The sequence below is a fragment of the Microtus ochrogaster genome, chromosome 7 (assembly GCF_000317375.1).
Source record: "Microtus ochrogaster isolate Prairie Vole_2 chromosome 7, MicOch1.0, whole genome shotgun sequence".
Taxonomy (NCBI): Eukaryota; Metazoa; Chordata; class Mammalia; order Rodentia; family Cricetidae; genus Microtus; species Microtus ochrogaster.
This window is the reverse complement of record NC_022014.1, coordinates 69538200-69549195: the sequence shown is the minus strand read 5'-3', so window position 1 is coordinate 69549195 and position 10996 is coordinate 69538200.

Sequence of the window (10996 nt, the reverse complement as noted above, 5' to 3'; positions counted from 1 at the left end):
TTGCTGTGACTTAGAAACCATGGAGCCAGCCTACCTCAGGCGAAGACTGCTGAAGCTGTGAATTCAGTAAATCTCTTCTCCTTCTAAGCTGTTTGTTCAGGCATTTGTCACAGTCTGATCAGCATAGTTTTCTGTCTTGGAATTCTTGAAGCAGTCACCTTGGGAGGGAGGAAGAGGGTGGTCTAGAAAAGGAAGTTTGGGGAAAAATGATACTGTGGATTTCTGGCGTTGACAGGGTAGCCCTCATTTAGGCTTCCTGGAGGAAGTCGGCTGTGTTACAGGTTGGAGATAACTCAGGTATTTTGCTTAGGAACTTGGTGAACTCGAGTTACTTTATGTTTTTAGATTTCAATATTCTTTTCTGAAAATGGGCTTTCTTTTTAGGATTGCTTTGTCACTAACTTTTCTATTCTACACAATTTCATTTTACAACTCTGGTATCAGCTGGTTGCTGGTATAAGGATTTGCATCTTCCGGGAATTTTCTTTAAAAAAAATTGAAAAACTTTTAGCAGATTAATTTTATTATTTTTACGTATGTGGGTGTGTCTGTGTGGGGTATGTACATATGAATGCAGATGCTCATGGCATCCAGAAGAGGGCGCTGGATTCTCTGGAACTTGGTAGTTGTAAACCACCTAACATGAATGTTGGGAACCAAACTTGGTGCCTCCAGAAGAACAGTATGAACCCTTGAGCACATCCCTATAGCCCTTCTTTTTAATAACTTAATGACAGTGTAGATTATGAATTACCATGAAGTCTAAATGCTATAGGAAATCTAAATAGTAGCTTATGATATGGGTGTTTATTTTTCTCACAATTTGTCACAGGCTGATATTTAATCTTTATAATATCAACAGAGACCCAGAATCTTGCTATCCACCTGTTTTCCTAGTTTTAGTATATACTTTTTTTTTAAAAAATCTTTAAAGTCTCTTCAGAATCTTGATGAGACCGCTATATCTCTAGCCATCATATCTACTTGTCAAGGACCAGATCATAGAAAGTGTTAAATGCAAAAGAGGAGCCTTTTAAATAACTTCCTTGGATATTCTATCTAATAATTTCCATTTATGCACCATTAAACTCCTCATCTTCTTGTTAATATAGTATTTGAGCTTGTCATATTTCTGCCGCACACAGATTTATATAGTGGCCCAAGGTGAGAAGTGGGTAGATGTCCGAAGCCACACCTGGTCTTTCTATCTTAGTTTGGACATTTCCCTCATAATCATACAAGTAAATTTACACAGTGGGAAGGTCTGATGAATGATATTAATGGACAACTTGACAGGATCTGGAAACACTTGAAGAGATAAGCCTCTGGGCACATGTGTGAGGGATGATCTAGATTAGGTTAACCCATCCTCCTAGATGTGGGTGGTGCCATGCCACTGGCCGGGGTTCTGGGACTTCATAACAAGGAGACAGCTAGCTGGGCATCGGCATCTTTCTCTCTCTGCTTCCTAACCACAAATGCAATATGACTAGCTGCTTTCCTGCTCTCGTTGCCATGGCTTTCCTACTTGTTACCATGCCTTCGCCACCATAATGGAATGTATCCCCTCAAATTATAAGCGGGGATAAACCCTCCCTCTCTTAAATTGCTTCTTGTCAGAGCAACAGAACAAGTGACTAATATAGTAGAGTAGCCATATTATAGTTTTAAAAAGTCATTTATAAGTAATCTTGTTTTCCTAGCTGTTGATACAAGAATCTTGATTGATACCAGTTTCCATATGAATGTTAATAATGAAAAGCAAAAACATAATAACTCAAAAGAATAAATCAGACTGATATGTATGTATATATGTATGTGATAAGTGTGTATATGTATATAAATTGGTGAGGGATTATTTTATTGAAAGATATTCATATACTGTAGGATTTATCTCTAGGAATAAAGTTTTATTCAAAACCAACCAAACAAAACCCCCAAGGAAATGAAACCAATAAACCCTAACACACCTAGGACGGGTTCAGGAAGAGTGAGTCTTACTCTGTAATACAACCATTGGCCACACGTCCTTGCTGGACGTGAACTGGAAGGACATGAATAGTGCCATCATCTAGTGTCTGTGCAGAGGAGGGCTGGTGATGACTCTCCAACCAGCTTGTGATGGATCCTTTGTCTTCTGGGGAAACATGATTCCTTCAGGTCTTACACTGATCTCATCTGCTCAAAAAGCAGTCTCTAAGACTCTACTCATTCTGTGTTGGTTTCTAGGGAAGGAACCACCTCACGTGTTCCTGGAAGCACCCAGTGTTGGCTGGAGAATCCTATTTCTTTGACTCTTTTTCACCAGATGCACAGGTTGGTGACAGTGGCCCCCATACTGTGCAGATGGAAGACAGTGTTCATTGGCTCGAAAGAGAAGAGGCCTTTTCTGTTCGAGATCTGAGCTGGACATGGGACTCTGAGTGCCCACAAGTGTAAAACCCAGCTGAGCCTCAGAGGGGTTATCATCCATGACATCCAAGGGTGCCCTTCGCATGGGTCAGAGGCTCTACCAGCCAGAGGGACAGCTGACAGCCCCTGAGTTTAGCTTAGCAGGTCATGAGCACAGACCACTGCCTCTTATGGGGTCTAGGGGTTCTCCTGCTTTCTTTTTCTCTAGCAGCTGTAACAGAATTAAACACACAAGGTTGATGGTTCTCAAGCCATTCAGGAAGGGGATGCCTCGCCTAAGAATGGAGAAAACTGAGCAACTTGTAAATGTGAGAATATTCAAGTATAAGCCTTGCTTGTCCTTTATGCTGACAGGTGGCTCGTATTTCACTATATTACAAGCAAGTGTCAATGCAAAGAACAGAAAACTGTGTTCACCTACACAGGGTCAATGTAAAGAACAGAAAACTGTGTTCACCTACACAGCAGGATGACTACAGGTAACCATTTATTGTGCATGTCTTTTCTCCCTCTAGGCATATATGTGCTGTATTCACGGTGATGGCTTTGATCAGAGGCAGTCTTTCTGGTTTGGTGGTTATACACACACGCGCACACACACATGCACGCATACACACACAAACACACACACTGAACTAACAACACTAACTTTGTGGGGAGGGTTACAGAGAAGTTATATTGAGCTCTTATCTTGAAGCAAGTGCAGATTTTTTTTTGTTATTTTTGCTAGCCTAACTAATACCGAAGGACTGTCTAAGACTAAGAGTTCTGTTGGCATTTTTAGTCTGGTCTTCTCTGCAGCACAGACTGACAGCCCGTGGGTGACAGTCCTTCTGAGAAACAATAACTAATTTGGTGGATGCCTTATTCAGACATACTCCCTGTAGATAGCTAGAGAGGCACTGGGGACCGCATTTGAAGTGAGTTGGTGGAATTTTAGTTTTAAGAACACTTTGCCTGGGCATTCCTGAGAAATTTTATTTCAGGCAGCTTGTGCTGTAAGCTGTATTTTCTTCAAAGGCTGTCCCTCACTCTGAGCTTTGGGAGTGGGGGTCTCACAAAGGTCCCTTCTGTGTGTTATGTGGGCCATTGCTCCTGACCCAAACATCCCTTCCCACGGCTTCCATTACAGGAGCTCCGGCCTCCTGGTTCACAGGAGTCCCAGATCTTGCAAGTCAGGTCATGGCATGGACTGTAAAAGTGAAAGTAAAGTTACCACTGATATAATTGGACGCAAGGGGCGAGGTGTGTTGGCCACATCACAAACTGGAAAGCTTCTATGAAGGGGTTGAACTCATGGATCTGACATCATGTTGCCTGGGTGTGAAGCCAGGTGCTCATCATCCATGGTGGGACCTTAGGGGAAGTGTGAGATGTCTAAGGTGTAAAACCCTGTGACTCCAGGACAGCCTTGCACTAAGGATTTATTATGGACATGGTCTCTAAGAAGCATCTTGATTTGCAGTAGTTGCAGACCAGCTGCTCTTTCCATATCTCCAGAGCTCTGTCCTCTACACATTCAGCTGACCCAGGACTACCAGTGCCTGGGGGTTTGCACAACTACTGGACCGAATGCATGGAATGCAGGCATGCACAAATGACTTCCGAGAAGATCCTCAGCCTTTGCTCAGTCATTTCGTCCATGTATCTACTGTGGGAATGTTCACATACCTGGTCTTATGTTTGGTACTCAGACTACAAATAAAACCTGATGGGTTTGCCTGTCTAGGAGATGACAGCTCAGCAATTGCAGACTAGTGCAAAAGTATCTGTGATATAGACACATGCAAAGGAGGGACTCCAGCTGATGGCACTATCGGGAGGTGATGAAAACTTGGGGAGGTGTGCTTAGCTGGAGCAAGTGGAGGAGAACCTTTGAAGGGGATGTTGAAACCCTTTCTCTAGTCTACTTCAGAGCTACCATGATTGGACAGCCCCAGTCTTCCACACACTCCCTGCTACTGTATTTGATAAAAGCAACAGGCTCATCTGGCCATGGGTTGTAATCTCTGGAACTGTGAGCCATGGAGTGACGGGGGGAAGGGAGCAAGGCATATGAGGAGTGTCAACGTGCCTGTGGTGACCGTGTTCCAGAACTACACGGTGAGGGGCAGAGGTCCCCTTAGCCAGGTAGCTCCTTTTACCTCTGTAGTCAGAAAGCCAGGACACGAGGCAAGGCTCTTTCCTTTTTGCATTTTTTTTTAACACAAAAGCATAAAAATGTCATTTACACTCTGATGGTTGTTTTGCCCAGGGCAGAGCTGGCCATCAGGCACAGAGACAGGGTGCTGTGTGAAATGAGATGCTTGGTGTGGATGGGCAATTACTGGTCCCAACTGTCTTATAGAAAACTCAGGAATCCTTCCAGTGCATTTCCCAGTTCCTAGGTTAGGGCCGGGCTCTTCACACCGTGTGCCCTTGGTATGTGTCTTGTTCAGGCCTCGTTTGGAGTCCTGACCTTTCTGGAAGCAATGATATGTTCTTTGTCATAAATCCACAGAATGATGCAGAGTTACTCATGCATGGTAGAGGCTTAACTAATATGTGTGTTGTATAATTTGGTTTTGCTTAAAAAAAATCTCTCTCTTTATGTAAAGAATTTAAGAGGGGCCAAAAATTTCTCTTTTTATGTAAAGAATTTAAAGGGGGCCAGGAGGTGGTGGTGCATGCTTTTAATCCCAGCACTCCAGAGGGAGAGGCAGGTGAATCTCTGTGAGTTTAAGGACAGCCTGGTCTACAGAGCAAATTTCAGGGCAGCCAGAGCTACATAGAGAAACCCTGCCCCAAACCAAACCAAACAAAACCAATCAAACAACCAAACAAACAAACAGAAAAAACCCAAACAATGACAACAACAAAAAAAAAACAAACAAATAAGTATTTATGAAGGAACCGAAGAGAGAGAGAGAAACTCCTTATGGAAAGAACTTAGAAAGAGGACGGAAGGAAGTATCCTGTCCTTTAAATGAGAAGCCTGGATCTCTTAGGGATGAAGAGCCACGGCTGGGCTGGTGAGATGAGGAGCTGTGACAGGAACCGCATTTGAAGTCCATTCCTTTTCTTTCATGTGTGTCTAGAGCTCCAATGGAGTAGTCACCCTGCACCCGTGTCTTCTACAAGTATTCCTGCTCAGTTCTCTACGTAGCCAATCTGGGTTGTCAACTTGACTGGATCTGGAATCAGCTAAGAGACACACCTCTGAGGGTTTTCTCCATCAGGTTATCTGAAGTGGGAAGACAGACCCTAGATGCGGTGGCACCTAGTTGTGGAAGCGCAGACAAAAGGAGACCCAGAGGCAAGGCTTTGCTTTTTCCTGCTTACTTATTTATTGCTGTCACCATTTACGCTGCTGCTGCTGCTGCTGCTGCTGCTGCTGCTGCTGCTGCTGCTGCTGCTGCATCCACCCGTCTCTGACACCAGAACCTGGTTTCTCTGAGCTTCTAGTGTGAACTGAAGATGAGGCTAGGTGAGAATCTTCTAGGCTGTCAGTGCCAGATTGAGACTGCTCTGGTATCCAGCCTCATGGACTGAGAAACTTTTGAGGGTCTCAATCTCTCTAGTGAGAAGATAGTCATTGTTGAACTACTCAGACCATTTTGTGGAAGTTATTCTAATACACCTCCATTTGCTCTGTTCCTCTAGAGAACCCCAATTTTATGAACACATCTCAGCTTCAGGACACCTGAGCCTCGGACATCAACTCATGTGTCTGGTGTGTGAGGTGTTGGCATACAAATTTCTGCTTTTGACAAATCTCTCCACTCAAAGACTTTCATATTTTGCTTTCAAAGGCTCAGATTTAATCATTCTTCCTTTCTTCAAAACCATTAACTTTTGTAGTGTCCTTAAGAAGACGAAGTGGCTGTGTCTTTGATCTTGAACATGGGCTGAGGCAGCTGATGGCTTGTGGGTAGTACTATTTACTTCTTGAGGTTTCTTCTAGGTTCACAAGATCTCTCATCCCCCCCCCCCCAGTAGGTTCTTCTGCATCCCTAAGATTTCCTCTCTCTCTCTCTCTCTCTCTCTCTCTCTCTCTCTCTCTCTCTCTCTCTCGCCTGGGTTGTTTACCACTTGAGCAATGGTTGAGCTGTGTGAATCCCTGGATATGTGTAGTAATTGAAGCAGCGGGCTGCTTTCCGCCACCCGGCTAGCTTTACCTGAAATAAGTACACGGACACTGTATTCTTTTAAACACTGCTTGGCCCATTTCTATCTAGCCTCTTCTAGGCTAATTCTCGCACCTGGACTAGCCCATTTCTTATAATCTGCTGTAGCCCACAAGGTGGCTTACCAGGGAGATTCTAGCCTACGTCCATCCTGGGTTGGAGCTTCATCACATGTGCCTCAGAGAGCAGAGCTCTCACGTCCGCCCTGGAGATGGGAGCATGTCGTCTCTGCTCCAGAGCAGAGCTGTCGAGTCTGAGCTCACTTCCTCTTCCTCCCAGCATTCTGTTCTGTTTACTCCTCCCACCTATGTTTTAACCTATGAGGGCCAGCCAAGCAGTTTGTTTATTACTTAACCAATGAAATCAACAGATTGATATATGACACTCCCACATCAGATATGGACTATTTCTGTCATTTCCTCTTACGGATGCCTGGTTTCCTCCTGTAAAGATTCATTTTCCAGCCGGGCGATGGTGGCACATGCCTTTAATCCCAGCACTCGGGAGGCAGAGGCAGGCGGATCTCTGTGAGTTCGAGACCAGCCTGGTCTACAGAGCTAGTTCCAGGACAGGCTCCAAAGCCACAGAGAAGCCCTGTCTCGAAAAACCAAAAAAAAAAAAAATTTTTCATTTTCTGTTTTTCCTCCTCAGCTTCCCATGGGTGTTTGCCAGCTCCTTCATTGTCCTTCATTATTTCTATTCATTGGACACTGCAAGAAGGAGTCTGGGTTCTCTCTGATGTTCAGTTTCTGGCTATAATTGGTCTGGGTATTTATCATGCAAGTCTTTTTTTCTGAATAATTTTGTAGCCAGAGTCCTGGAAACAGCCTCCATGCTTTGACAGGTGTTTTAATTTACTGGCAACCCAGCAATTGCTCTGAGCTCTAGTGATTGGTCCTTGTCTGTCTCTGGTTGATGGAGAAGACCCGCACATCTGAGCTGCCTGCTCTTGCTCACTGCACCGCCAGGCAGGGAGCTTTAAAGCCAGCTGCTCCTGAGAGTGAACTTGCCTTTCTATGTCCTGAGGACTTAAAGCTGGGTGCCTGCAGTCATGGTTTCCCTGGTCTCAAAGCAACCGTGGTGTTTGGAGGGACTCGGAATGAAGGTAGCGAGTTGCAGTGTCGAACGGATTGTGAGTTCTGAGCTTGAACCCCAGAACCGTCACTGATTGAGAGAAGGCTATTGGGAAGTCATTCAAACACTCCTAACCTCTGGTTGGCTCATGGTGCTTGGGGATAACAACTATGTTTGAGTCACATAAAACTGTTGGAATGTTAGATAAATGTGCCCATGAGCTCATGAGGCCTGGAACATGGGATGTATTCAGCGAGAGGAAGATATTTTCCTTTCTACATTCCCCACTAATGAAGTGAGTAATATAGCAAAATCAGATTGAAGAAAAGCTGTGAGCCACAGGCTAGAGCCCGATTCGATCTGTTCTATGCCCTTCTACCATTCCCTCCTCTCAAGCAGGTCCCTTCTGTGGTAGCATTGCCGAGATTTTAGACTGAGGTGGAGTTCTCATCACATCAAGCTCGTCATTGGAAAGTGAACAGTTCACAACATTGTACAACCATTCTTCTGTCCGGTTCATGTGTTTTTGAGCTCATTTACACGTGCATGCATGTGGAGGCCAGGGCTGATGCTGGGGATCATCCTCTATCATCTTATTGTTTGAGCCAGGGACTCTCAATCAAACCCAGAGCTCACTGATACGGTAACTCTCCCTAGCCAGCTTGATCTGTCTTCTGAGGCTGGAACTACTGGTGAGCAGCCACGCCCACAGGGCATTTCTGAGGGTCCTCATACTTACGTGGGTGGCACTTTAATCACTAGGCTGTCTTTCCAGTCACCCGCATTATTTTTATATATGTGTATTTATGTGGGAAAGAGTGTGGGTATAGGTCCTAAAACTGGGGGGCACAAGCATGGGGAAGGGGGTTTTTAAGGAAGAGGGTGGAGAAGGGAAAAGAACACACGTGGCATGAAATTGGAAGGGTGCAAGTGGGGGTGTGTGTGAAGAAATGGAGAGGAGGAGAAGAACCACAGAAAGTTATGTATGAAAAGGGCAGAAAGAAACTACTTCTTTTACATTAATTTAAAACACAAAACAAAAGAAAAAAAACCTGTACCTCATCTTTCTGAATTCTATCTCTATGGATTTCTATGCTGTGATATCACATTAATGGAATAATAGAATTTATGGTCTTTTGTGTCTAGTCTCTTTCATTAGAATGGCGTGTTTCAGGTTCATCCGTATGCCAGCAGTCTGCTACTGTTTGTGGATGCATTGTTTATGACCCATTGCATGAATATGTCACCATTTATTTACCCCTTGGCCAGGCATCTCGGCTTTGTCCACTTTTTGGACACTGTGGTCCCTGCGGTTGTGGACATATTTACACATGCTCTTGTTTGAACACCTGCTTTTAGCTCTTTCTGAATACTTATGTTATTTTAACTGAACTCTGTCCTTGTTTTTGTTTTTAATTTTTTTTCAGCTCATTTTTCTGACAGGCTCCACAACTCTAGCTTGCATTACTCCCTTCTTCATTACTTACTAGTTGAATAGGATTGGTCTCTGTAAAACAGAGCCTAGGACAATAGTTCCTATCTTATAGGAAGATCACGATAGGTAAAGGAATTGGTCACTGTGAAAGCATTCTGGGGGTGACGAACATCAGCAATCTTTGTTACCCCTTCCTCACAGTACTTCCTTTCTGGGTCTCCCTGGGAACTCCATTGTCTTAGGGTCTCATGGGGCAGCTGAAGTTTCTTTCTAGGCAAGGACATTGAGAAACCGCTACTTTAACACAGGGGTCTCAGGAGTCTGGAGGACCAGGGTCTTGGAAACATGAAGATGACACCAACCTGATGTAGAGCTTTTGGCTTTGAATTTCTTCTTTCTTCCTCTTTCTGTAGACCCTCCCTACCCCCCACCAATGACCGGGCACATTCCTTCCCGGACTATGGTGCCGCTAATGCCCTCTTCCTGCTCAAGACTCACAGCAGCTTCCTATTGCCTGTCCTGCTAGAACCCGGGGAGTAAGCAATTCTCTTTCACTGTTGCATTTCTGAATATTTGCTTGCAGAGGGGTTAGGGGGCTTCCCTTTTGGCCATCATAATCTTTATTTGAGAATAGCAGAAGATTGCAATGAAAATCCACATGCATCATACACTATGAGTGGATTCAAGGAGGTTGAAACAAGAAAAAGTTTTTAAAGGCTATCATGGGAGAATCACATAAGGTGTTTTGAAACCATAAAGCAATAACCTTTGACTACAGGGATCAATAACAAGGACCTATCACTTCAAGATTGCACAGGCTGTTGTTGAGCAGATGTCCTTGGAGAAGTTTTTCTCTGTCTCTGTCTCTCTGTCTCTGTCTCTGTCTCTGTCTCTCTTTCTCTGTGTGTGTGTGTGTTTGTGTGTGTAAGGGTATGGTGACCTTTTTGCAAGATTGTGGTTCCAGTTAGTCTTTTGAAAACAGCTTTTGTTGCCAGCTATACAGGTATGGAACTCCCTCATCTCTAACTTCTCTGTTTTCTCTGTGTTCATCTCTGTCTGTCTGTCTCCTCCACCCGGTACCCCCCATTAAGGCTTGACTAATGGGACTTCCTTTTGTTTTCACAGAGGTTTATCAGATTTGACTCATGTATTAGTACTTCATTCCTACTTATGATTGATGATATTCTATTATACAGATACACCATGGTTTGGCTAACCACGTGTCTGTCATTTGGGTGGTTTCTACCATTTGACTCCTATGGTTCCTGCGACAGTGGTTTTCATGTACAACTTTTATTTTTAGTGAATGAGAAATATCAGACTCAGAGGCAGAGGGTAATTGCTAAGTGTCATAAACACATACATTGTGGAGCTCAGAATTTATTGATTCATTGGCATGGTCAGGTCTAGGAGCACCTGTCCTTTCTGTTATGCATAGTGTCACCCTGTCTGCTGTGCACACTGGCATTCTCTCTGCTGTGCACAGTGTCACCCTGTCTGCTGTGCACACTGCCACCCTCCCTGCTGTGCACACTGCCATCCTCCCTGCTGTGCACACTGCCATCCTCCCTGCTGTGCACACTGCCACCCTCCTTGTGTGCACACTGCCACCCTCCTTGTGTGCACACTGACATTCCCCCTGCTGTGCACACTAACATTCCCCTTGCTGTGCACACTGCCGCCCATCCTGCTGTGCACACTGACATTCCCCTTGCTGTGCACACTGCCGCCCATCCTGCTGTGCACACTAACATTCCCCCTGCTGTGCACACTGCCATCCTCCCTGCTGTGCACACTGCCATTCTCCCTGCTGTGCACACTGCCATCCTCCCTGCTGCTCACACTGCCGCCCTTCTTGCTGCGCACATTGACACCCTCCTTGTGTGCACACTGACACCCTCCTTGTGTG